The sequence below is a fragment of the Chiloscyllium plagiosum genome, unplaced genomic scaffold (assembly GCF_037043375.1).
Source record: "Chiloscyllium plagiosum isolate Xiang-an unplaced genomic scaffold, Cpla_swu_hap1 HiC_scaffold_11, whole genome shotgun sequence".
Taxonomy (NCBI): Eukaryota; Metazoa; Chordata; class Chondrichthyes; order Orectolobiformes; family Hemiscylliidae; genus Chiloscyllium; species Chiloscyllium plagiosum.
In genome coordinates this window covers 92717296-92745203 of record NW_028270149.1, presented here as the reverse complement: position 1 = coordinate 92745203, position 27908 = coordinate 92717296, and the positions used below count along the sequence as shown (strand labels likewise).

General features: G+C 45.6%; 1 long non-coding RNA gene across 10 annotated transcripts; it reads left to right on the top strand.

Moving 5' to 3' along the window:
• Window positions 1–82: 82 nt before the first annotated feature.
• LOC122547776 (uncharacterized) lies at window positions 83–27879 on the top strand. Of its 10 annotated transcripts, none has more exons than XR_015758722.1 (5): window positions 92–127; window positions 3441–3523; window positions 4614–5814; window positions 23761–23878; window positions 27628–27879. It is a non-coding gene; the product is annotated as an uncharacterized LOC122547776 (long non-coding RNA). The 10 variants fall into 10 exon arrangements; XR_015758717.1 differs by adding an exon at window positions 682–788 and having other exon boundaries at window positions 97–127; window positions 3441–5814; XR_015758719.1 differs by having other exon boundaries at window positions 83–127; window positions 3441–5814.
• The last annotated feature ends 29 nt before the right edge of the window (window positions 27880–27908 follow it).

The window sequence follows — 27908 nt, the reverse complement described above, 5'->3', positions numbered from 1 at the left end:
GGAGGTTGGTCTTCCAACCAATCAAAGTGAATGATGGGCGGAGCTAAACTAAATCATGTGATCACCCTTCGCGCGGCGCAGAGTCGCTGTAATGAAGGCTCGGCAAGTTATGGAGAGAAAGGATACGGTAAGGAAAGAAATAAACAGGGAAACCGGAGAAAAACTGTGTTGCTACGAGCGGAGAGGTTTTACAAACAAATTGTGCACGTCGGAAAACACAAATTTGAACGTCCCAGTCCCGTGTTTGCAGTAAATGGGGAATTGCCTCAGCGCGGCTGCAGGCCTGAGTGAGCGCCGCCATCTTTATTCGGGACAACGATTCACTGGACACGTGCAGCGCCGCCATCTTTGTAGGGGGCAAGGTGCAGCCAGGCGCATGTGCAGCCTTTCTCAGAATAGAGTCATTGTGATCACAGCAGCCAATACAGCTCTGATTCACCTCTGGGCTCCCTCAAAACCACTTTGTCAATATCTAGCTTCCTTAGTCTCGAACCATGGGTGTAATTTTGGTCTGTTTAGTACTGTATTATTACTTTTATAGACCCTTTGTAAATTAGTTTTTCACTACGGCCCAGCCCCTGACCATGTGCTGCTCTATTATCAGATTACTTTTTTCTTTTTCATTCCCTGTAATCCATTTTGCACTCCCTGAAACATCAACAGATGTTTCTCCTTCCACAGATACCAGTGATTAATGCTAAAGCCCTGTTGCCTGTGGAGAGGGTGATGTTTGACTTTCTTGTACAGCTGCAGTTTGTGTGGTGAAGGTGCTTCCACAATGTGGTTGGGTAAGAGACATTACAGAGTATTCACTCAGCAACAGTGATGATTTGAAGATAATGTCCAAATCAAGAACAGTTTGTAGTTTTATCATCATGCTTATTTCATAAAAATACTATTAAGAACTTTAGATATAAGGCCAGAGATGGACATTTTAAGTCAGGTGACCAAAAGCATTGCCAAAAAGCAGATTTTGAGGGATGTCTTAAAGGTGGAAAGCAGACCTATGAGGTTTTGTCTGCAAATTCCAGACCATGTTGCTTTAGTAACTGTAGAATCAGCCACACAGTTGAAGTAATGAATTAACCAATCATTGGGAGTCTCGAAGAAAATGGGTTGAGACCTCGACAAAGGAAGTGTGGTGCAGGGAGCTAGGGATGATCACAGCCAGGAATCAAATCAAGAATGAGAAATTTAAATTGTTGTTGCTTATGAATAGGAGCCTTTTGACTGATGAACATGTTTGGGGAGAAGTGAGCATGTGGGCGATAGAGCTTTCAATTTTTCTTGAGACTGCAGGGAGGTTGAATTTGGGAGGCTGACCAGGAGTGTGTTTGGATAATTAAGTCTGGAGATAACACACGATGGAATGAGAGTTTCAGTATATGAACTGAGATGAGGGTGGAATCAGCTAGAAATAATGGTGTTGGAGTGGGGCTGGGCTGTCACTCTCGCCTCACCTCTGGATTCAGCTGGTTGTCAGGTTGTGAATGAGGGCGGTAACACAATCGGGAGCTGAGTGGCCTTGGTGGTGCCTAAAACGAGTGTCGCTCAGCTGGCTGTTGCTGAGCAGCTGCTGCTTGATAGCCCTGTTGATGACATCTTCCATCACTTTACTGCTGATGAAGTGTGGACTGACAGAGGGAAATTGCTTGGGTTGGATTGCCCTGTGTTTTTGTGTTGAACATCCCTGGACAATGTTCTACATTGCCAGTCGATACCAGTGCTGGAGCGGTACGTGGCTTGGTGGATGGCAAGTTCTGAAGCACAAGCTATCAGTATTATTTCCAGAATGTTAGCAGGATCCATAGCCTTTACACTACTTAACCATTTCTCGATATTATTCGAACTAAATTGAACTGGCTTAAAGCTCACATCTGTGACGTTAGGAACCACTGGAGAAGGCTGAGATGGATCATCCCACTTTGCATCTGGCTGAAAATTACTGCAAATGCTGTCATCTTATCTTTTGCATGGATGTGTGAAACCCCTCCATCAGTAAGGGTGGGGATATCTGTGGTGCTTCCTGCAACGAGTTGTTTAATTGTCCATTACCATTCACAACTGGGTGTGGCAGAGCTCTGATCTGATCCATTGGTTGTGGGATCACCTAGCTCTGTTGCTTGCTGCTGATGCTGTTTGATTATGCAGATAGTCCTGCTTGGTAGCTTCACCAGGTTGGCACTTCATTTTTAGGTCTGCCTGGTGCTGCTCATGGCATGCTGTTCTTTCCTGTCCATTGTGATGGGTGAGTGCGGGATGTACAAATCCATGAGATTACAGATTGTGCTGGAGTACAGTTCTGCTGCTGCTGTTATCCCACAGTGCCTGAGAGAGATCCAGTTTGAGTTCCTACATCTGTCCCATTTAGCAGGGTGATAGTACCACTCAGCACAATGGAGGTTTTTCTCAACTTGAAGGTGAGGCTTTGTCTCCAAAAAGACTGTGGGATGGTCGCTCTTACCGATACTGTCATTGACAGATGCATTTGCAGCTGGCAGATTCATACTGATGAGATCTAGTATGTTTTTCCCTCTTGCTGGTTCCGTTACCGCCTGCTGCAAATCCAGTTGAGCAGCTATGTCCTTGAGGACCCGACCAGCTCAGTCAGTAATCCTGCTGCTGAGCTACTCTTGGTAGAGGACATTGAAATCCTGTACCCAGAGTAGGCTTGTCACTATTTTATTGCCTCAGTGCTTCCTCCAAGTGTTATTCAACATGGAGGAGCACTGATTCATCAGCTGTGGGAGCACGGTACGCGGTAATCAGCAGGAGCCATGAGACGTCCTGGTGCCCAAAGTCAATGCTGAGTACTCCCAGGGCAAATGGTTCCTGTGTGTACACTACTGTGCCGTCACCTCTGCCTGGTCTGCCCTGCTGGGGTGACAGGACATATCCAGAGATTTCAGGAGAAAGTGAAGACTGCAGATGCTGGAGATCAGAGTCGAGAGTGTGGTGCTGGGAAAAAAAACAGCAGGTCAGGCTGATGAAGGGCTTAGGCTCGAAGCGTCGATTCTCCTGCTCCTCGGATGCTGCCTGACCTGTTGTGCTTTTCCATTATCACACTCTCTATCGAGGGATGGTGATGGTGGTGTCTGGCCATTATCTGTAAGGGATTACTCTGTGAGTATGACTATGTCAGGCTGTTCCTTGACTAATCTGTGCGACAGCTCGCCACGTTTTGGCCCCCAAAAAAACAGATGTTAGTGAGCAAGATGTTGCAGAGTCAAGAGGGCTGATTCTGTGGTTGTATTTCCTAATGCCTTGTTAGATGCCAAGTGGTCCATCCAGTTTCATTCCTTTGTTGAGACTTTGCAGTGATTAATACAGTGAGTAGCTTGTTGGGCGACTGTCAGGTTGGCAGGACTTTTTTCACCATTGACGATGGTTCCATGGAGATCAGGAGATTCCTAATTCCAGTTATTTTCTCTTGAATTCAGATTCTACCATCTGCCGAGCTGGGATTCGAACAAGGACTTCAGTTGTACATTTTAATATTCTGGATAAAAGTTAAATATGTTAGGTTTGTTCACTCGTTTTAAATATGACTAACCCTGGTTTTGTTTCTTTGTAAAACCCTGTCCATCATCCTGTCTCCTTCATCCTTCCCTCCAACAACAAGAGCAAGGAGCACATTGAGTTTCTCTGTCACTAAAACTGAGACAATCCGATCAGCTGCCTCTGCTGCTTCCCTCCCTCCCACTAGCCCACCGAGACAAACTGCCTCACATGGTGTTCATGATTTTTGTCCCAAACTTATACCTTTCTCCAGTCTCTTGTCAAGCCTTATCAGAGCTCATCTTGATCTTTTACTAGTCTCACTAAACTACAGACATTCCAACTCTGTTTCCTCCTCATCACTCCCCCTCGCCAATTCACAGGTATTGTTACTTGTTCTGTCTGTCTGTCTTTTCTGGTTATGTCCTTCTCATCCATTCTGCAAAAAAAACTAACATTTGACCTCATCATCATTTGTAAATCCTGCTCCATCTCCACTCTCCCGTTCCTTTCTGAATTCCTTGTATTTGAGTGTCCCTCAAGAATCTATCCTTGGTCCCTCCTCTTTCTCACCTACGCACTGCCAGGAGGTGACATCGTCCAAAAGCACAGTGTGAGGTTTCACATGTACGCTGACACTGCCCAGCTCTCCCTCCGCACCATCCCTCTCCATTGCTCCACTGTTACTCTGTTATCAAACTGCTTATCACATTCCCAGTACTCGATTAACTGCAATTTCCTCCAAAGAAACATTGTTACGGTTAAACCCATTACCTTCAGTTGCATTTACAAATTCCTTTCCCTTACTGCTGAGCCCCTCCCTCTGACTGGGTGCAGTCTGAGATAGAACTAGACTCTTCACAACATTGCTGTCGTATCTGACCTCAAGGTGACCTTCTGATCAGACATCTACGCAATCACAAACACCAGGAATTCCAATTTCTAAAATGTTGCTTGTCTCCACCTGTGGTGTAAAATTCCAAGCAGTGGAATGTGGTGAAACGGTTAAAAATTATGTCCCAATACATGTGTGAATCTAACCGGAATGGAGGTGTTGCTTAGTCCCGTGTGAATCATCTTATCTGTATGTAACCAGAATGGAATGTGTTTTTTAGCCTTGCTCTGCTGTTCACATGAATGTTTATATCTGGAAAAGAGTATATCAGCTGGAAAAGTCTCCAGTTCGGTGAGTCTGCTCCGGGGTTACGTTTAACCGCCGAGCGTGGGTTGTTGGCAACCGCTCTACGAGAACTGACGGCTCCCAGTTTTGGTAACATGTAGAGTGAGTATAAGCCAGACCCGTTCTGGCGACGCTGCGGGGAATAAAATGCCCATATTCTAGCAGACTCGCCTCTTGGTCGTTTGTTCTGTGTCAGACTACTCTCCTACGAACCTGACCTTGAGAATTTTTTAAAACACCACCTCACCCCAGCTCCATTGCTACTGAAACCCCTTACCCGTGTCGGTGTTACCTTAAACTTGATGAATCTGAAATGAACCCTTGATTTCGTGACTGACCCAGAATCTGCTAGCTTTCAGTGTTTCCAGCACAATTACCCCCCCGCCCCCCTTTGTGGTACAGCTTTCTGCAGTTTTCACCATGTAAGTAGCACTCTGTTCTCTTATTATCCCCTCCAAAATGACCGACTTCACTTTTTCCCAAATTATACTCCATCTGACAACTTGTTGCCCCCTTCTCCTGTGCATCTCTCTCTCTTCACCATCCTCTTAGAACTTTACAGTTATGCCTTTTCCAGGAGTTTCTCCCCCCCCCCCCCCCAAACATTTACTGGGAGCACTGGACAGTGTGAAGCTTGCAGAGTGCTCTGTTTTTAGAGATACTCTATGGGAGGATCTAACTGCCAATTGGTCAGAATGGAGGCAACTTGTCCATCGAGCTGCATGAGCCTTTCACACCCCATGTCTTATTGATGAGGCACAGCGGCAGCACCAAAGGAAAAAAAAAGAAGCAAATCCTGCTCTCCACATCTCACTGACTCTTGGAATATTCTGTCCCATATGTCAAACATCAGCCCTGTTCAGTCACAAGAAATTCCAAGGTGGAAACTCCTAGAAACCCACATAGATTTCCCCCTGAACTGACTGCTGACCTCCACAAGGGGTAATGTGTCCAGTCATCCTGGGCCAGGAGGAGGGGATGGTGCGAGTTTCTAACCTGAACTGACAGAGATGGATTTTATAAACTTGTATTACAGGATACTACAGGTGGACATTCAGCTGGTAATCTCAGTCATTGTAACACCTAACTCTGATTGAATTAGTCAATTCATCAGGACCTGGATATTCTCATTGTGTGTGAGTATTGTGTTCCATCTGAATCCCATTTGCTGCATAAAAGTTCTCCTTTGAATCTTCCCAAACCTTGAATGTGTGTCCTGTAATCCTTGTATAATGAGCTGATGGGTGTAAGGTTTATTATTATAACGGGTAACTTTTCTAAACCTCTGTCACAGCTCCTCTCAATTGCCTTTGCTATAAGGAGAACACCTCAGTTTCCCCAAACCCCTGATTCCCCAATGCCTATTTGCTCTCTATAAGGCACACATCGGATTGTGTTGGAACATTCGCCACTTGCCTGCATCAGTGCACCCCCCAACACTATTAAAGAAAGTGAACATCCTCCAGGACAAAGCACTGTGCCTGAGTGGTGTCCCATCCACCTCCTTCAGCATTCCCTCTCCCCACCCCAGAGACACAGTGGCATCACTGTGTAAAAGGTAAAGACAGCATTGTCCTACCAGACCATAGGGCTGCTCTCTCATTAGGGAGGAAACTTGAGCCCCTGGAAGAAACCCATGCAGACACTGGGAGAATGTGCAAGTCCCACAGAGACAGTTGTCCAAAGCTGGAATTGAACCTGGGGTCCTGGCAGCAGTACTAATCACTGTGCCACCCTAAAATTGTAATTTGATTCACAACTACCACTTCCTCTGATAGTTCATTCCACACACAAACCATTATCTGAACAAAAATAAAAAAAAATTCCCGAACGCCTTTTTAAAGCCGTTCTGCTGTCACCTTAAAAGGTATGTACCCAGTCTTGAGTCGCGTCCCTTCCTGGAAAGGACACCTGCTGTTCACATTACTGATACCACCCCTCCATGATTTGAGAAACGTCTAATAAGGTCACTCCTCAGCTTCCTGCGCGCCAGTGAAAGAAGTTGCAGCCTATCCAGCCTCTGCTTATAATTCAAACTGTCCATTCCCATCAACATCCTGGTAAATCTCTTCTGAATCCGCTCCAACTACATAATGTCCTCCCGATATCAGCATGACCAGAACTGGACACAGAATTCCAGAAAAGGCGTCCCCAACATCCAAAATAATGTCCCAACTCTTGTACTCAAAGGTCTGAGCAATGAAGGCAAGTGTGCCAAGCACCTTCTTAACCACCCTGTCTACATGTGACAGACGTGAAAGACCCGAACCCCTCGGCCTCTTTGTTCCATATCACTATCGAGGCCCTGTTTTTAATTAGTGTCAGTCTGCCCTCGTTTGTTTTATCAAGATGTAATATTTTGCATTTATTCCAATCCAAAAATCCCCAAAAACCCTGAGCATTAAAGACAGTAGGAGTATACTTAAGAGGGAAATCAGGAGGGCAAAAAGGGGACATGAGATAGCTTTGGCAAATAGGGTTATGAATAATCCCAAGGGTGTTTATATATACATTAAGAACAAAAGGGTAACTCGAGAGAGAATAGGGCTCCTCAAAGATCTGAAAGGTAGTCTATGCGTGGAGCCGCAGGAGATGGGAGAGATACTAACTGAATGTTTTGCATCAGTGTTTACTGTGGAGAAGGACATGGGCAATATAGAATGTGGGGAAATAGATGTCGACATGTTAAATATGTCCATCTTACAGAGGAGGACGTGCTGGGTGTCTTGTAACCCGTAAAGCTTGGTTAATCCCCAGCACCTGATCAGGTGTACCCTAGAACCCTGGGAAGCTGGGAATGTGATTGCTGGGCCTCTTGCGGAGATATTTGTATCCTCGATTATCACAGGTGAGATGCCAAAAGACCTAGAGGTTGTTTAACGTGGTGCCGCTATTTAAGAAAGGTGGTAAGGACAAGCCAGGGAACTATCGACTGGTCAGCCTGACATTGATGCTGGGCAAGTTGTTGGAGGGAATCCTGAGGAACAAGATGCGCGTGTATTCTGAAAAGCAAGGACTGATTAGTGATAGTCAGCATGACTATGTGCGTGGGAAATCATGTCTCTCAAACTTGATTGAGTGATTTGAAGATGTATCAAAGAGGATTGATGAGGGCAGAGAGGTGGACATGATCTATGGAATCCAGTCAGGCGCTCGACAAGGTTCTCCATGAAAGACTGGTTAGCAAGGTTAGATCTCATGGAATACAGGGAGAACTAGCAGTTTGGGTACAGAACTGGCTCAAATGTAGAAGGCAGGGTGGTGGTGGAGGGTTGTTTTTCAGATTGGAGGCATGTGACCAGTGGAATGCCGCAAGGATCAGTGCTGGGTCCACTACTTTTCGTCGTTTATATATATGATTTAGATATGAGCATAGGAGGTATAGTTAGTAAGTTTGCAGATGACACCAAAATTGGAGGTATAGTGGACAGCGAAGAGGGTTACCTCCGATTGCAACAGGATGTTTTCAGATGGGTGAGAAGTGGCAGATGGAGTTTAGATTAGATTAGATTAGATTAGATTAGATTAGATTACAGTGTGGAAACAGGCCCTTCGGCCCAACAAGTCCACACCGACCCGCCGAAGCGAAACCCACCCCATAACCCTACATTTACCCCTTACCTAACACTACGGGCAATTTAGTATGGCCAATTCACCTGACCCTGCACATCTTTGGACTGTGGGAGGAAACCGGAGCACCCGGAGGAAACCCACGCAGACACGGGGAGAACGTGCAAACTCCACACAGTCAGTCGCCTGAGGCGGGAACTGAACCCGGGTCTCTGGCGCTGTGAAGCAGCAGTGCTAACCACTGTGCCACCGTGCCGCCCATAATTCAGACAAATGTGACGTGCTGCATTTTGGTAAAGCAAATCTTAACAGGACTGATACACTTAGTAGCAAGTTCCTAGATAGTGTTGATGAACATAGATATCTTGCAGTGCAGGTTCATATTTCCTTGAACGTAGAGTTGCAAGTAGATAGGATATTGAAGAAAGTGTTTGGAATATATTCCTTTATTGATCAGAGCATTGAGTATAGAAGTTGGAAGGTCATGTACAGGACATTGGTTAGGCCACTTTTGGAATATTGTGTGCAATTCTGTTCTCCATCAATCGGAAGGATGTTGTGAAACTTGAAAGGGTTCAACAAAGATTTACATGAATATTGCCAGGGTTTGAGCTGCAGGAAGAGAGCAAAAAGGCTGGGACTTTCTTCCCCTGGAGCATCAGAGACTGAGGAGTGACCTTCATGGAGGTTTATAAAATCATTTGTAGCATGGATAGGGTAAACAGACAATGTCTTTTCCCAGAAATAGAGAGCATAGGTTGAGGGCGAGAGGGGAAAGATATAAAAGGGAATGAAGGAGCAACTTTTTCATGCAGAGAGTGGTGGGTGTATGGAATTAGCTGCCAGAAGAAGTGGTGGAGGCTGACAATTATAGCATTTTAAAGGCATTTGGATACTTGACATGAATAGGAAAGACTTAGAGGGATATGGCCCAGGTGCTGGCAAGAGGGATAAGATTAGGTTCGGATATCTGGTCGGCATGGACAAATTTGAGCGAAGGTTCTGTTTAGTGCTGTTCATCTGTGACTCTCAGCTCAGTGGGTTTCAGTCTCTTCAAAGATAAATCTTAGTCTGTTTTATTTCAGTAAAGCTACAACATTCAGTAGGGTGACCGTTTATTTCTTTCAGTACACATCTTATGATACTTTGATTAAGTTTTTTAATATAAAATATTGGTACTAATGTATTCTAGAGTAGTGTTTTGTAAAGCTGTAAGCCTTTTTCTGGGTCTGTGGACTGTTACGGTGCAGAGATGGCCATTCGTACAGTGATGTGCTCTTCCTGTTGGATGTAGGAGATTAAGGAAAGTTTCAATGATCCTGATTGTCTGCAGGAAGTGAGGATGCAAATCCTGTAGGATTTCATGGATCAGATGGAGCGATGGTTCAAGATAATGAAGAATTTACAGGAGCCGGGGGGTGTGATAGGTGGCAGTTTCAGAAAGGTAGGAAAACTGCCGATCCAGTCAGGTAGATGGGTTTCCTCTCGGAAAGGGAGGAGCGGAGGGCAAGTAGTGCAGGAGTCTCCTGTGGTTATTTCCATCTCAAACAAGTATACTGTTTTGGAAAGCGTCGGGCGTCACACTCTCAGGGGAATATTGCACTGACAGCCAAGTTCCTAGTGGAATGGATCTAGTGTAATGTGAGGTATATCAGGTTCCACGTGATCGATGGTGATAGGGGGCTCTCTAGTCTGCAGCACAGACTGCAGTTTCTGTCGCTAACAGTGAGACATCAGAATGGGCTGGTGCCTCCCTACTGCCTGGGTGAAGGATGGCTCCGAGGGTGCAGAATATTCTGAAAGGGGAGAATGATCAGTGGGAGGTCGCTGTACATTGGTACCAATGACATAAGAGAAAAGGATGAACTCCTGATGAGAGAATATAGCAAATTAGCCTGTAGTAATAAGCAGGTGGGTAGTAATATCTGGATTACTCCCGGTGCCACATGCTAGTGAGAGTAGGAATAGCAGGGTAGAGCAGATGAATTTGTGGCTAAGGATCTGATACAGGGGAGAAGGATTCACATTTTTGGATCATTGGAATATCTGCTGGGGTAGAATTGACGTGCATAAGAAGGATGGATTACACCTGAATTGGAAGGTGTCTAATATCCAAGCAGGGAGATTTGCTAGTGCTACTCGGGAGGCATTAAACCAGTGAGGGCGTGGGGGTAAACCTAAAGAGATAGTGAGAAGGGAGGTAAGTCTGAAGCGGGTACAGTTGAGAAGTTAGACAGGCAAGGGAAAAGCACAGAATGAGGTAGGACTGACAAGTTACAATAGACAATCGGTGCAGGAATAGGCCATTCTGCCCTTTGAGCCAGCACCACCATTCATTATGATCATGGCTGATCATCCACAATCAGTATCCTGTTCCTGCCTTATCTCTGTAACACTTGATTCCATTATCTTGAACAGCTCTATCCATCTCTTTCTTGAAAGTATCCAGAGACTTGGCCTCCACTACCTTCTGGGGCAGTGCATTCCATGTGCCCACTACTCTCTGGGTGAAGACATTTCTCCTCAACTCTGTTCTAAAGAAGGCATATGGCGTACTGGCTTTTATTGGTAGAGGAAATGAGTTCCGGAGTACTGAGGTCATGTTGCAGTTGTATAGGACTCTGGTGCGGCCACATCTGGAGTATTGTGTGCAGTTTTGGTCGCCATACTATAGGAAGGATGTGGAGGCACTGGAACGAGTGCAGAGGAGGTTTACCAGGATGTTCCTGGTATGGTAGAAAGATCGTATGAGGAAAGGCTGAGGCACTTGGGGTTGTTTTCATTGGAGAAAAGAAGGTTTAGGGGTGACTTAATAGAGGTGTATAAGATGATTAGGGGTTTCGATAGGGTCGACAGTGAGAATCTTTTTCCTCGTATGGAGTCAGCTATTACAAGGGGGCATAGCTTTAAATTAAGGGGGGTAGGTATAGGACAGATGTTAGGGGTAGGTTCTTTACTCAGCGAGTCGTGAGTTCATGGAATGCCCTGCCAGTAGCAGTGGTGGACTCTCCCTCATTATGGGCATTTAAGCGGGCATTGGATAGGCATATGGAGGATAGTGGGCTAGTGTAGGTTAGGTGGGCTTGGATCGGCGCAACATCGAGGGCCGAAGGGCCTGTACTGCGCTGTATTCTTCTATGTTCTATAAATGGCCTCTCCCTTATTTTTAAACTGTGTCCTCTGGTTCTGGACTCACCCATCTGTGGAAACATGCTTCCCGCCTCCAGAGTGTCCAACCCTTTAATAATCTTGTAGGTTTCAATCAGATCCCCTCTCAGCCTTCTAAACTGAAGTGTATACAAGCTCAGTCGCTCCAATCTTTCAACATATGATCATTTCGCCATTGCGGGAATTGACCTCGTGAACCTACCCAACACTCTCTCAATAACCACAATGCTCTTCCTCAAATGTGGAGACCAAAACTGCACACAATACTCCAGGTAAGGTCTTACCAGGGCCCTGTACAGCTGCAGAAGGACCTCTTTGCTCCTATACTCAATTCCTTTTGTTATGAGGGCCAGCATGCAGTGAGCTTTCTTCACTACCTGCTGTACCTGCAAGCTTGCTTTCATTGACTGATGTACAAGAACACCTAGATCTCGTTGTACTTCCCCTTTACCAAACTTGACTCCTTTTAAATAGTAATCTGCCTTCCTGTTCTTGCCTCCAAAGTGGATAACCACACATTTATCCACATTAAACTGCATCTGCTATGCATCCATCCACTCACCTAGCCTATCCAAGTTAACCTGTATTCTCATAACATCCTCCTCACATTTTACCCTGCCACCCAGCTTTGTGTCCCCAGCAAATTTGCTAATATTACTTTTAATATGTTCATCTATATTATTAATGTATATTGTAAACAGCTGCGGTCCCAGCACCGAACCTTGTGGTACCCCACTAGTCACTGCCTGCCATTCCGAAAGGAAGCGTTTATCACTACTCTTTGCTACCTGTCAGCCAGCCAATTTTCAATCCAAGTCAGTATATTCCCTTTTGTAAATCCATGCTGACTCTGACGAATCCTATTACTGCTATCCAAATGAGCCGTAATTTCATTTTTTATAATTGACTCCAGCATCTTTTTCACCACTGACATCAGGCTAACCGGTCTATAATTCCTTGTTTTCTCTCTCCCACCTTTCTTGAAAAGTGGGACAACATTAGCCCCCCTCCAATCTGACTCTACATCTCCTGATTCTGTGTCTCCCCCTTTTCAAAGGGCTGAACGTCATCCCTCACCAACCGGGCCATCCCAGCCCGTCTGCCCATCAGTCTGTCCTTTTGATAGCACTGCACTGCAAGAGGTTTGACAGGGAAAGCAGATGGTTTTGAACATGGGACTGGGATATAGTGGCTTAGGTTGGACAGGACAGGTAGCTTAATGTTCCAGGGAATAGATGTAAGAGGAAGGATAGAAAGAGGGATAAGAGAGAAGGTGGAATGCTGTTTTTGATTAGGGATAACATTATTGTTGTGCTTAGGGAGGATATTCATGGGAGTTCACCCAGTGAACTTACTTGGGTGGAACTGGGAAATAGGAACAGGATGATCACCTTATTGAGGTTGTCTGTGTGGGTTTCGTCCGGGTGCTCTGGTTTCCTCCCACAGTCCAAAGATGTGCAGGTTGGGTGGATAATCCAGGCTGAATTGCCCATATTGTTCAGGGGTGTGCAGGTTGGGTGGATTGGCCATGTGAAATTACCCATAGTTTTTAGGGATGTGAAGGTTGGGTGGATTGGCCATGTGAAATTGCCTACAGTGTTCAGGGATGTGCAGGCTAGGGGGATTGGCCATGGGAAATGCAGCATTACAGGGGTAAGAAAGGGGGATCGAAGGGTCAGTGTGGATGTGATGGGCCAAATGGCCTGCTTCCACACTTGGGATTCTCTGACGATGATTCTACAACTTTTAAAATAGTTGCAGAAAATAATAGACCAGATCTAAAAGTTGGTGTTCAAAATTGGACAAAGGTGAATTTTGACGGTACAAGGCAAGAACTTTCAATATTTCTTTGCAACCCCCAGGTAAAGGGTCGGCTGGAAAGTGGAAACATAAGAACAGAAGGAATAGGAGCAGGAGTAGGCCATCTGGCCCCTCAAGCCTGCACTGCCATTCAATAAGGTCAGGGCTGAGCTTTTCATGGCCTCAGCTCCACTTTCCTGCTCTCTCACCATAACCCTTAATTCCTTTCCTGTTTACAAATCTACATTTTGCCTTAAAGACATTCAAGTTGATAACGTCAACTGCTACACTCAGCAGGGAATTCCACAGATTCATAACCCTTTAGCTGAAGAAGTTCCTCCTCAACTCTGTCCTAAATCAGATACCCCCTTATTTTGACGCTATGCTCTCTAGGCTGACCGCCCGCCGCACAGTGGAAATAACCTTCCTGCTTCTATCTTATCTATTCCCTTCTTAATTTATTTCTTACAATACAACCTCCCATTCTTCTAAATTCCAACAAGTATAGTCCCAGTCTATTCAGTCTCTCCACATACACCAACCCTCAACTCTCGACTCAAACTAGTGACCCTCCCCTGCACCCCCTCCAGTGTCAGTACATCCTTGCTGAAGTAAGGAGATCAAACCTGCGCACAGTACTCCGGGTGTGGCCTCACCAGCACCCTGTACAGTTGCAGCATAACCATCCCTCTAGCAAGGAAGGACAATAGACCCTTCACCATCTCTTTTAGTCCCCTGGGATGCATTCCATCACGGCCAGGAGACCCATGTACTTTTGGGCTGTTCTCTTTCCCAACACTACCTCTTTACTGAGAATGGCTGTTTCCATGTCCTCATCTGCCATTGCCTCCATAGGCCTGTGAAAATGAGATAACAAGAGTACATAGACATTATGTTCCTGTTTTTGCCAAGTCTGGTAGGTGTAGAGAATGCTGTGTGTCTAGAGAAATTGAGGGTCTGGTCAAAAAGATGAAGGAGGGATATGGCAGATACAGACAGCTGGGTTTGACTGAATCCCTCGGAGTACAGGGGCAGTAGGAGTACACTTGAGGAAAAACAGGAAGGCAAAAAGATCTACATGAGATAGCTTTGGGGGGGAAAGAGGTTTAAGGACAATCCAAAGAAATTCTACAACACACCTAAGGACAAAAGAGTAACCAGGCAGAGAATAGGGACCTTCAAAGATCAACAAGGCTGTCTGTGGAACCACAGAAGGTGGGAAAGATACTATCCGAGGATTTCATGTCAGCTTTTACTGAAAGAGGATATGGAAGCTCGAGACTTTGGAGAAATAAATCGTGATAACTTGACAACTGTCCATATTACAGAGGAGGTTGTACTGGATGTCTGATACATAAAGCTGAGTAAATCTGTGGGACCTGATCAGCTGTATCCCAAATCTTTGTGGGAAGTTAGGGAAGTGATTGCCATGCCTCTCACTGAGATATTTCTATCACCGATAGCCACAGGTGAGGTGCTGCAAGACAGACGCCATTATTTGAGAAAGGTGATGTGGAAAGGCCAGGGAACAATACACTGGTGAGCCTGACGTTAGTGGCAGACAAGGTGTTGGAAGGAATTCTGAAGGACAGGTTTATATGTAATTGGAAAGGCAAGAAGTGATTAGGGATAGTCAGCATGGCTTTGTACATAAATCACTAACTTGGACTTCAGAAAGACATTCAAAAAGGTTCCACATAACCATTCCACTGGTTAGCAAGTTAGACACCATGGGATACGGAGAGAACCAGCTGTTTGGATACAAATTGGCTGGAAGGTTGGAGACGGAGGGTAGTGCTTTTCGGACTGGAGGCCTGTGATGAGCAATATGGTGTAAGGATCGGTGCTGGGTCCACTGCTTTTCATCATTTATATCAGTGATTTCTATATGAATATATGAGGTATAATTAGTGGGTTTACAGTAAACATCAAAATTGGAGGCGCACTGGACAGCGAAGACGGTTACCTCAGAGTACAATGGGACTTCAATCAAATGGGCTGAGGATTATCAGATCGAGTTTATTTCAGATAAATGTGAGGTGCTCCATTTTGGAAAAGCAAATGAGGGCAGGAATTATACACTTAATGGGAAGGTCCTGGGGAGTGTTGCTGAACAAAGAGACCTTGGAGTGCAGGTTCATAGTTCCTTGAAAGTGGAATCATAGGCAGGGTAGTGAAGAAGGTGTTTGGTGTACTTGCCTTTACTGGTCAGTGCATTGAGTAGTGGAATTGGGACGTCATTTTGCAGCTGCACAGCACATTGATTCAGCCACTTCTGGAATTCTGTTTTCAGTCCTGTTCTCCCCGCTATTGGAATGATATTGTGAAACTTGAAGGGGTTTGGAAAAGATCCGCAAAGATGTTGCCAGGGTTGAGGGTTTGAGCTATATAGGTAGAGGGTGAATAGGCTGGGGCTGTTTCCCCTGGAGCATCGGATACAATTGTGAGGGGCATGGATAGGGTGAAATCCCAGGGTCTTATTCCCAGGATATGTGAGTCCAAAGCTTGGGGGCACAGGCTTCAGGTGTGAGGGAAAAGATTTAAAAGGGATCTAAGGGGCACTGTTTTCCAGCTGAACATGGTAAGTGTATGGAATGAGCTGCCAGAGGAAGTGTGTAAGCTGGTACAATTACCCAATTATGCCTTTGAGATGTTGTATGTGATTAGCAAACGTTTAGAAGGATATAGGCCAAGAGCTGGCATATGGGATGAGGTTAATTTAGGATATCTGGTCGGCAAAAACAAGTTGGATCGAAGGGTCTGTTTCTCTGCTGTACATCTTTATGGCACTATTAAAATTAAGATGGGTTTCTCTTTTATGGAGAGTTAACAGAAGGTCAGATAATTCTCCTTGGAGCTGAGGTTAGGCAGTGCTTTCGACCAGGAGCAGATTTGTTTCCAGGATATTTAATTTACAGAGACAGGGAGAAATTGTTAACGTCCCAATTTTTAGTAACTACCTTCAGGTAACTTGCAAATAATGCAGGTTAAAAATGTGAAGATTATTTTACTCACTAAGTTCTGAGCATCTGGAACAGTTTGACCGACAGCTGGATGCAGATTCAGTAGTTATTGTCAAAACAAATTTGGAATGTAACTTTTTAAAGGAAGGATTTGGAGGGCTACCGACAAATGGGAGGTGAGTTGGGATAGACTGGCACCATCTCCAGAGGGAGAGAGTACAGCCCCAATGGGCTGAACAGCCCAAAACCCCTGTGCTCTGTGTTACTGCCCCATTCACTGTGAATGATGAAGCTCATCCCAGGGCAGAGTCATAGAGACATACAGCATGGAATTAGACCCTTTGGTCGAACTGGTCCATGCCAACCTAATCTAGTCCCATTTGCCAACACCCTTCCTATTCACATACCTATCCAGATGCCAAATGGTGTAATTGTACCAGCCTCCACCACTTCCCTGAACAGAAGATTCCATACACGCATCAATCTCAATGTGAAAAAAGTTGCCTCTTAGGTCCCTTTTAAATCTTTCCCCTCTCACCTTAAACCTACACCCTCTCGTTGTAGACTCCCCCACCCCAGGGAAAAGACCTTGTCTATTTTTCCTATCTATACTCCTCATGATTTTATAAAGCTCTATGAGGTCACCCCTCAGCATCCGATGCTCTTGGGAGGAGCCCACTCATGCCACAATGGGGCCCGGGTGATTGACAGCAGCTTCAGACCAATAGGAGAATTGGCGTGATCCTCCAGCCAATGGGAGTGAATTGGGGTGGGTCCAGCAGGCCAACACGTGACCATGAGCTGTGCAGGCGCAGTGTCATGGTGAGGGGGGACCTAGTGAGTGTGAAGGGAGTGGAGAGACTGCAAAGTCTGGGGAAGAAATGGAGCTATCGTGGACTGGGAGGGTTTTAGGCTGCTAGACCTCAATTAGAAATTCCTGGTAAATTAGAACCAAAAGAACTGCGGATGCTGTAAATCTCACACAACAACCAAAAGGTACTGGAAAAGCTCAGCAGGTCTGGCAGCATCTGTGAAGAGAAATCAGAGTTAACATTTTGGATCTGCCGACCCTTCCTTAGAACTATTGTTAGTGAAAAGAAATGTCGGTTTTTATGCAGAAGATAGGGGTTAAGGAGTAAATGATAGGTGGTGATAGAGTCCAAAGAGATGGGAGCTGTTGGACAAAGGAGTGCATAAAGATCTGGCTGGGGGAGGGTAAATAGCTGTTCATGGGGACTGTTAGTGGCTAACCATAAGTAATGTGTAATGGTAGGCTATGTGATAACAAGGCCTGGCACGTGGGTTAAGAGGCTAGGGCGCTAGGACATTGGAGAGTTCAGGACCTAAAATTATTGCATTTGATACTGGGGCTAGAGGGGTGCAGGGTCGCCAAGTAGAAGATGAGGTATTGTTTTTCCAACTTGCGTTAACGTGTGGCGCTGGAAAAGCACAATAGGTCTGGCAGCATCTCAGGAGCAAGAGAATTGACGTTTTGGGCATATTCCTTTCATCAGGAATTTGTTGGGGGGGGGTGGGAGTAAGAAGACTGAGAGATAAATAAGAGAGATGTGTGGGGTTGGTGGGAAGGGAGCTAGGAAGGCAATAGGTAGATATAGGTGGAGGGTAATGGAGAGAGGGTGGAGTGGATAATTGGAAAGGAAGATGGACAGGTGGGACAGTTCAAGAGGGTGGTGTCAAGTTGGAGGGTTGGATCTGGGATAAGGTAGGGGAGAGGAGATGAGGAAACCTTGATTCTGTGGTTAAAGGGTCCCAATGTGGAAGATGAGGTTTTCTTCCTCCAGGCATCGGGTGGCTGGGATTTGATGGTGGAGGTGGCCCAGGACTTGCATGTCCTTGGCGGAGTGGGTGGGGAAATTGAAGTGGTCAGCCACAGGATGGTGGGGTTGGTTGGTGCATGTGTCCCAGAAATGTTCCTTGAAACATTCTGCAAGTTGGTGTCCTGACTCCCCAGTGGAGAGGAGACCACATCGAAAGCAAAGGCCATAATAGGTGAGGTGTTTGGATGTGCAGGAAAATCTCTGCTGGATGTGGAAGGGTCCTTCGGAGGTGAGGGGGGAGGTGTGGGCACAGGTTTTACACCTCTTTCAGTGGCAAGTGAAGGTGCTGGGAGTGGTGGGTGGGTTAGTGGAGAGCATGGATCTGACTAGGAATTCACAGGGAATGGTCTCTCGAATGCTGAAAGGAATGGAGAGGGAAATATATCTCTGGTGGGATCTGATTGTAGGTGGTGGAAATGGCGGATGATGATGCGTTGTATCCAGGTGGAAGGTGAGGACTGGGGGGTTCTATCCTTGTTGCAGTTGGAGAGGTGTGGTTCAATGGCAGAGGTGTGGGAAGTGGTGGAGATATACTGGAGAGTGTTATTGACCACACGGGAAGGGAAATTGCAGTCCTTGAAATACGGGGCGTTTTGTTGTGTTCTGGAATGTGTTGCCAGCTTGCATCAAACTTCACTGGAACACTGCAGTAAGCATGAGACAGAGATGTTGGCCAGGGAACAGACTCGTGTGTTAAAGTGACAGGCAACTGGAAACTCGGGGTTTGTTTTGCAGCAGAACGTAGATCATCAGCTGCCATTTCCAGCACCTCCACTGAGATGCTGCCAGACAAAGGTTTCTGTCCCCTCCATTAACAGCTATGCATCCTCCCAGCCAGATTGTCATCCACTCCTTTGTCTTTCCAAATGTTACCGTTTCTTTTGGGCTCTGTCCTCACCTATTATCTACTCTTTATACCCCTATCTCCTGCAGTCCAAAGATATGCAGGTTGGGTTAAATGGCCCAGCTAAATTTCCCGTAGTGTTCAGGAATGTATAGGTTAGATGCATTAGTCAGGGGAAATGTAGAATAATAGGGTCGGGGGATGGGTTTGGTTGAGAAACTCTTCAGAGGGTGTGTGTGGACTTGTTGGGCCGAATGGCCTGTTACCACACTAGGGATTCTAATTTTCCCAGCTGCCATCGGTTCTGAGGAAGGGTCACTGGACCCGGAATGACCGTGTGTGTGTGCAGGAGGAGAAAATGTGAAAGGGGAGTTGGATCAAGTTTAGACTGGGAGGGTTTAAATACAGTCTGTACTGGTAGTTAGGCCTGAATTAGAAACTCTTGGTCCCACGTTTACAGCAAATGGGAAAATGGCTGTGGCCCTCAGGCGGTGATAGGTCCTGGGTTATGGCCGCCATCTTTATTGGGGGCAAGGTACAGTGAGCCACATGGACATGTCCTCTTCCTGGGTGGGGGCGGGGTGATTGAAAGAGGAGCATTTACACATCAAACACATACCAAGAGAAATATTTGTCTTTACTGTTCAGCCTGCACTGACTGTGAGTTTTGTTTTGTCAATTCATTTTATAGGATATTAATTGAGACAGGGATCTCAAAAGCAATTTTCTATCGTCAGCAGGGTCATCAGGATCTGATTACCATTGACATTTAACTGTGGAAGGAGAAAGGTGTGTCTGTTCTGTCTGTGGGAAAGTATCTGTTTTTTATTTCAAGCAAAAAGCAGAAAGATGTTCAAATTTGTGGTTGGATCACCCTTGGGGTTTGTGTTCAATTCTGGGCCCTGCAGCTGTGGAAGGAGGTATTGGCCTGAGAGAGAGCACAGATTTATCCAAATTACACCTCGTCTCTTTATAGGAACTGTCAGATTTAGATCCAATCACCCACTTCATGATGTTAATCTGTAAACTCTTTATTTTCAATTCCTGCAAACTTCTCATTAAAATTCCTTATGGACTCAAATTCCAGCACCATTTCAGGTGGAATGTTCCAGGTTCTGACAACTGTCTGTTCATTCAGAAACTGCTGAAGTCCTTGTTGACTCTGGGATTACAAAGGGCTGAATTGAGAGATGAGATGCTGTTCCTGAGCTCCCATTGAGATGCATTGGAGGCTGGGGCAGTGTAGGTGGGAGCAGACAATGAAAATGATAGGGCTGCACTGTGGGTGCTGCTTGGCTCAATGAGAGTGTTTTGGAGTTGGTTGTAAACAGAGCAAGGGGAGACGAGGAAAATGTGAACTACAGCTTCAGTTTTAGTGCAGGCCATTCAGAAATTCATATCTCAATGGGAACAGCCAAGTTGTAAGCGATACCTGCTGAGTTTTTTTAAAAAGCAGTTTTTAAATATAAAATGTCAGCTTAAGTAAAGATCGGGGCTTTTGATTATAATGGAAAATTTTGAAGAGAAGGAAGGTTGCTAGCTCATTTAAATTCTCCTAATGGGAGTAACTAGCTGAAAAGAGAGATACATTGTGATCGGAGACCTCAGACCAGTGGTGTGCTCCTCTTGGACAATGTGGGAAATAAGGGACAATTCCTGTGTCCGTGACAGCAATGTGTGCAGGAAGACTGCCCATCTGCAACTACTGGGAAACTGCTTTTCAGACCTGGAGCTGAGAGTGAACTCACTGTGGAGCAATACTGAGAATGTTATGGACAGCACGTTTAGTGAGTTAGTCATACTGCAGGTGAGGGTTACACAGGCAGAAAGGGAATGGGTGACCATCAGATCAAGTAAGAGGCTCAGGAAGGAAGTGCAGGACTCTCCACTGATCGCTCCGCTTCTCAAACAGATATTGTGCACCGATTGGGATTTTATAAGGGGGGTGGACTCTCAGGGGAAATCAGCAACATGACACCACAGATAGCTCCGCTGCACAGAACGGGAGGAAGGAGCATGGCAGAGCTGTAGTGACAGGGGATGCAGTAGTCAGGGTCAGTGACAGGCGCGTCTGTGGCCACAGACATGAATCCAGGATAGTGGAATTGAACCCAGGTCCATTTATTGATAAGTGCACAGACCAATAAAGGTCAGCATCCCAAATACAACCTTCAGCACTTGATCACCCTGAAGCTCTACTTTCCAGGGACTGTGAACTTGTTCTGAGCCCTTCAGAGGGATTGAAGGGGATGGGGAGAAAACAGGAACAGGGTTGTGTTGTAGATCTACAAAACAACGGTCACCCTCCCCTCTCGGTCTCCCTCCTCTGTCTCCCACCTCTCATCGTGCCTCCTCCCCACCGCAGGGAAAAGACCTTGTATATTTACCTTATCTATGCCCCTACTGATTTTATAAACCTCTATAAGGTCACCCATCAGCATCTGACACTCCAGAGAAAACAATGTATTTATCTTCTCCCTGTAGCTCAAATCCTCCAACCCTGGCAACATGCTTGTAATACTATTCTGCCCACTTTCAACTTTCACAATATTGTTTTGATAGGAAGGAGACCAGAATTGCATGCAATATTCCAAGCGTGACCTAACCAATGTCCTGTACAGCCGCAATATGACCTCCCAACTCCTATACTCAGTGCTCTGACCAATAAAGGAAAGCATACTAAACACCTTCTTCACTATCCTATCTACCTGCGATTCTGCTTTCAAGGAACTATGAACCTGCACTCCAAGGTCTCTTTGTTCAGCAGCACTCCCGAGGACCTTACCATTAAGTGTATACATCCTGCTAATATTTGCTTTCCCAAAATGCAGCACCTCACATTTATCTAAATTAAACTCCATCTGCCAGTCCTCAGCACATTCAACCATCTGATCAAGATCCCATTGTAATCGGAGGTAATCCTCTTCACTGTCCACTACACCTCCAATTTTGGTGTTATCTTACTAACAATACTTCCTATATTCACATCCAAATCATTGATATAAATTATGAAAATTAGTAGATCCAGCACCGATCCTTTGTGACACCCCACTGGTCACAGGTCTCCAATCTGGAAAGCAACCTTCCACCACCACCCTCTATCTTCTACCTTTGAGCCAGTTTTGTGTCCAAATGGCCAGTTCTCTCTGTATTCCATGAGATCAACCTTGCTAACCAGTCTCCCATGGGGAACCTTGTTGAACGCCTTACTGAAGTCCATGTAGATCATTTCCACTGCTTTGCCCTCATGAATCCTCTTTGTTACTTCAAAAAAATTGATTCAAGTTCATGAGACGTGATTTCTCATACGCACAGCCGTTATTAATATCCAGGACTTAACTCTGTACATTGGGTCTGTGTCACCCAGTTATGGGTGTTAATATTCTGGATAAAGTTCAAGTACATCAGGTTTGTGTTAGTGACTGTGTATTGAGTCATGTTAACATAACCCACACAGGTAAGTTTCATTTGAAAGGCTGTCCCTATATCCCGAACCCCGCTCCCATCGGCTTTGTCTCTATCCCCACCATAGACAGTAAGTGGGAGGAGTTCATGGAGTTTCCATGTGAGAGAGATTGAGAAAATCTTCCCTTCTTTCCACTAGCCCACCAGGAAATGGTGGTAGTGTCCTTACCTCTGAACCAGGAGGATCGGGCTCAGAGTTGAGTAACAGCATCTTTGAAAAGGCTGATTGGAAAACATGCCCAAGCCACCAGGCCATACTGTCTCCCAGCTGTCCCTGCCTGAGCCTCCAAACAGAACCTTCCTGTAGTTTCTCTCCTGTCAGACTCTCCCATTGCTCAGTTTGTCCAGGATCCCCTCCTGGTCCTGCACTGATCCTGTCCCTCACTGACCTGTCCATCCTCCAGTGTCCTCCTCATTCATTCATTGTTTACAATCTCCAGCCCTGCCCCCTCCACCCTATTGGGCAGCAGCTGCTGTCAATCACCCAGCTTCGTGTGTGATCTGGAGCATGTGCTGTAGGAGGGGAGATCAGTGCACGGGCGCAGTGCTGGCCAATTGTTGGTGTATGTGCAGGGCTGGTCAGGGCCAGGAGGGAGGCTGTGCATGTGTGGGATTAATCTGTCATTCGCAGTTTCCTCCCTCTGGGAATAGGACCCAGGGAAATGGCCCCTGCCATGATATCGTGACAAGTGGTCGGCTATCAGTGGGGGGAGCATTTTGCAGAAAGTTATCAGAACTCGTGTGAAGATTCAGGAATGTTATGGAAAGGCACACAGATGGGACCTGCAATTAAAGTTCTAATTTGGTTCATCTTAGTTCAATCAGATATGACTTGGCCAGTGTGTGCAGGATGGTTCTTATCAGAGGGTCTGTGTGGGGGAAATAAATAAAATGTTCCAGACTAGGGGGGGAAAAAATCAGTTTGGTTCTGACCAGGAAGGAAACCTGGGAGGTGGGGGAAGGATTCACCAACATCCAGGAGGCTCCAAGTCAGACTCATTGATTTGATTAGATGAGATTTCCTAAAGTGTGGAAACAGGCCCTTCGGCCCAACCAGTCCACACCAACCTTCAGAAGAGTAACCCACCCAGACTCATTTCCCTCTGACTAATGCATCTAACACTATGGCCAATTTAGCATGGCCGATTCACCTGACCTGCGCATATTTGGATTGTGGGAGGAAACTTTTTTTGGTTCTTAGTCTGCAGGCAGGAGCTAGGAAGCTGATTTCAAAGAGAAGAGAGAGTCTGTGAGAACTGGGTGTGGAGGAAAAGGGGTGAGGAGATTGGTTTGGATTTCAGTTCACAGAAGAGAACAATTGTGAGACTGAGATTTAAAGCTTTGGGGGAACAAAGAAACGACAATTTAATACTCTCACTGTCTTATGAATTTCCATCCTGTGTTAACCGTGGTGACTTGATTTCTCTGTTGTAGGGTTCTGAAAGGGCGGACTTGTGGATGAGAAATTCAAATTGAACTTCACGTTCCGTTTTGATAGTTACTTGATCCGTGCCGAACTGAATATCATTGGCCTTTTCATGTGGAAGCAAAGGTGTGTATTCTGTCCGTGGGCGAATATTTCAAATGTCAGTGTGTCTGGAAACATTACTGAGACACAGCCAAGTCCATGTTAGTGTGGTGACTGTGGAGAAAGAGTTCAGTTGTTGTTAAAAGTCTGAAAAAACATGGCACATTTCCCAGGAACAATTAAGCTACAGATTTGTTTTGTATGAGGACAAGGTTTTAATTAACCATGCAACCAGAAAGAGACAAGGATACCTGCACCATGGAACAAACGATGAAAACGGGATTGTGGGAAAGGAGTTAATTATCGATCATGGCTTGTAATCCATTGACGTTGTCACGTCGGTTCCAGTGCCGTGGGGAAACACTGGAAATGTGATGAGTGCAGTGTAGGTTTCAGTTATTAAACTGGAAAAAGTGCAGAAGAAATTTTCAAGAATTTTTGCCAGGGCTCAGGGGTCTGAGTTACAGGGAGAGGTTGGACAAGCGAGGATTTTTTTTTTGTTTAGACCAGAGGAAACAGAGGGGGGATGTTTTCTGGAAGTCTATAAGACCATGAGAGGCCTGGGTACGGTAAATGCACTCAGTCTCTTTCCCAGGGAATCAAGGAGTGGAGGGCATCAGTTTAAGGTCAGAGGAGAAATTATGAAAGGGAACCTGAGGATCAACACTTTTACACAGAGGGTGGTATGTATATGGAATGAGGTGCCAGTGGAAGTGGTTGAGGTGGGTACATTAACAACGTGTAAAAGGCATTTGGACAAATACATGGATAGCAAAGGGTCAGAAGCAGATGGGCCAAGTGCAGGGAAATGGGGTTAGTGTGGATGGACGTTCTGGTCAGTATGGGCCAGTTTGGGTCAAAGGGCCTGTCTCTGCTGTAGGATTCTGACTCCAAGTATATTTACTATTTCTCCCGCTATCTCTGCTAGCACCCCGGGATGTATTCCATCAGGGCAAAGAGACTTGTCCACCTTTAGCTCCATTAGATTGCCCAGCTCTAACACTTTCGTGATAATGATTGTTTCTTGGTCCTCACCTTCCTCAGTTTCCTTATCAATTACTGGCATGTTCTTCGTGTTCTCCACTGTGAAGACTGACTGCTGTGTACTCATATTCCTGAACCCTGCTGGATAGGAATAACTGGGCACAGAACTCTGAGAGGTCTTCTTTGAGTCTTTATTGATGAGACATGGCAGTTACCTGGATAGTGTGCATGCAAAACACCTCCAGGCAGCATCAGGTAACTCCCCGCCTGTCCGATGTGCCGCTCCCATTCTTATACCTTTGTGGTTTGTGGTTTTGAATGGACGCTGTCTCTCAGTGTTATCGCCATGGCAACGGCAGTTAAAAAGTTGAGTTCAGCTCAGCACTTTGTGGTTAAACCACATACCCCTCCCCCACGCCCCTGTGGCTCAGTCAGGTATCTGACAGGAACTTCAGTTTCAGTGGGGTTATCTGTCAGGATTCTGATGTGGAAGAGCCGGTGTTGGAGCAGGGTGGGCAAAGTTAAAAACCACACATCACCAGGTTATAGTCCAACAGGTTTATTTGGAAGTACAGGCTTTTGGAGTGTGCTGTGAGTTTTAACTTGATCAGGATTATCTTTATGGTAACAGTTAAGTGCTTCAACAATTACAGAGGCCATACGTTCCCCACACAATAGGGGAACATATGTGTAACCTGCTATTCTGGCCCTGGGGATAGCTACTAATCACTTTTCTCCCCCAATCCCATCTCGCTTTCTGATGATCTTTAAAGTTTTTCTAATCTCCTAGTTTCTCCATGATCTTTGCCAATTTGTATGCTTTCTATTTCAATTTCATAGACTCCCTTATTTCCTGAGCCACCCATGGCAGATTATTCCTTTTCCTACAGTCCTTCCTTTTCACTGATATATATACTTTTGCTGAGCAGTTTGAAAAATTCTTTGATATTCCTCCACTGTCCGTCAACTGTCCCACCGTAAAGTCTTTGCTTCCAGTCTACATTAGCCAACTCCTGCCTCATCCTATTGTAGTTTCCTTTGTTTAAGCACAGGATCTGGATTGGATTTAATCTTCCCGCTTTCCAACTGTATTCTAAATTTGACCATACTTATCACAAGTCTTTTATCAGATTACGAGGTGAGACGATGTTACCTGGGTGTTTTGGTTTTCATTGTCAAAGACCTTGGCTTTGTAATAAAGTACAGGATAGATATTCACAACAACGTATTCTGGACGGTGTGAATGTCCTACACAATCTAACACCATAAATCACTGTCTCCCCTCAGTTTAAAATTGCAAAATCATTATCTCCTACATGCTTCCTCATCTTCTAAGTTTAAAATGCTAATCCACCTGACTATCCTGCTTTTCCCGAAAATCTCCTTTGGCGAAGGTGGTGAGTTTTGGATTCAGCTTTCCAGTTATTACCGTAAGAAGATAAGCACTGGGCACACGAGAGGGAATGCAGCCCTTCGAACCAGCTCCACCATTTAATACGGTGATGACTGAGCTCACCTCGGTCTCAGCTGGATTTTCCCGCCTGCTCTCTCTCACCCTTCAACTCATTGCGAATTAAAAATCTGTATCTCTTCATTAAATTTGCTCATTGTCCTGGCATCCAGCGCATTTTGAATAGGGAATTCCACAGATTCACAACACATTGAGATAAGTACATTCTTCTTCATGAGAGTAGAATAGAGTCCCTACAGTGCAGACTCCACACCAACCCTATGATGAGCCACCCATTCAGACCCACCCATTCCCTGTAACCCTGCATTTCCCGTGGCTAATTGCCTAACCAACACATGCATGGGAACTGGGCAATTTAGCATGGGCAATCCACCTAATCTGCACATATTTGGACTGTGGGAGGAAACTGGAGCAAGGCTGGAAACTCGTACAGACATGGGGCGACTGTGTAGGCGCCTGTGTGGGATTTAAGGCTGGAATCAAACCTAGGTCGCTGACGCTGTGAGGCAACAGTGCTAACCACTCAGCTACCTCTGCTTAAAATCTGCTCCTCCTTATTAACCTCTCTATCGCCCAATTTGCTGAATCTATATTCCACACGTCAGAAATCAGGTCGTGGAAACGAATGTCTCAGTGAAACCCAATGACAGCCCACATGTCCTGTGTGTCTGAATGGGGATTTGATAGACAACACCCTCCAGCCCACACTTTTCATTCACTTTCCAGAGACAGAGCTCAAGTAGCTTCCTGGGGACTACAACTCCCACAATCCCTGAGGCAGGGACCACACGTGTGTGGGGAAACCTGGCACTGTACATGTATAGAATGTGGGCGGATTTTGGAGCGTGTGCTTTGGGGTACCTACCTGAAAGTACTTCACACTGTGATTGGCTGGAGGAGTAACACATCCACTTTTAGTATTGATGGGAATCGACCAATGGGAAACCAAGAAGGATCTAACCCATTCTCCCAGCCTCAAGGTTCCTCTTCTGTCCAGGATCTGCCACCTCCCTGTTTGTTTCCTTTTGTTTCATTCTGTTGTTACATTATTGACTTGTAGAAACTGAAAGGAAAGGAAGTGAACCCAGAAAGGGTGCAGAGTCTAACCAGGGACGGGAAGTGGTGGCATGGATCTGTTTATCAGTAACTCCATGAGAATGGGGAGGGTGTACATTAGGGGTAGCAGAGTCAGAATGGAGGGAGAGAGTAAGTGGGCTGGAGGGTTACAGCTTTAGGGAAAGACAGGGAAAAAGGTATTCCAGAGAAACTAGAATTGTCTGTTCTGAATTTCTAATCTGTACATATTCCTTTATACAAGCTGCTAGATGGTGAAGATTCACAGACTGAAATCTCAAAATCATGTGCAGATCGTGATTAAGTTAACCAGCATTTGGCGAACCAAATATTGAGAGTCAATCGGCCAAAATCCTGCAACACTCTCCCTCACAGCATTGTCGGTCTATCTGCGCCAAATGAACTGCAAATGGTTCGAGACAGCAGCTCACTACCATCTTCTCAAGGGTAACTAGAGATGGCGAATAAATGCTGGTTGAGCCAGTGATTCTCACATGCTGGAAATGGTTTCTATCTCTATTTACT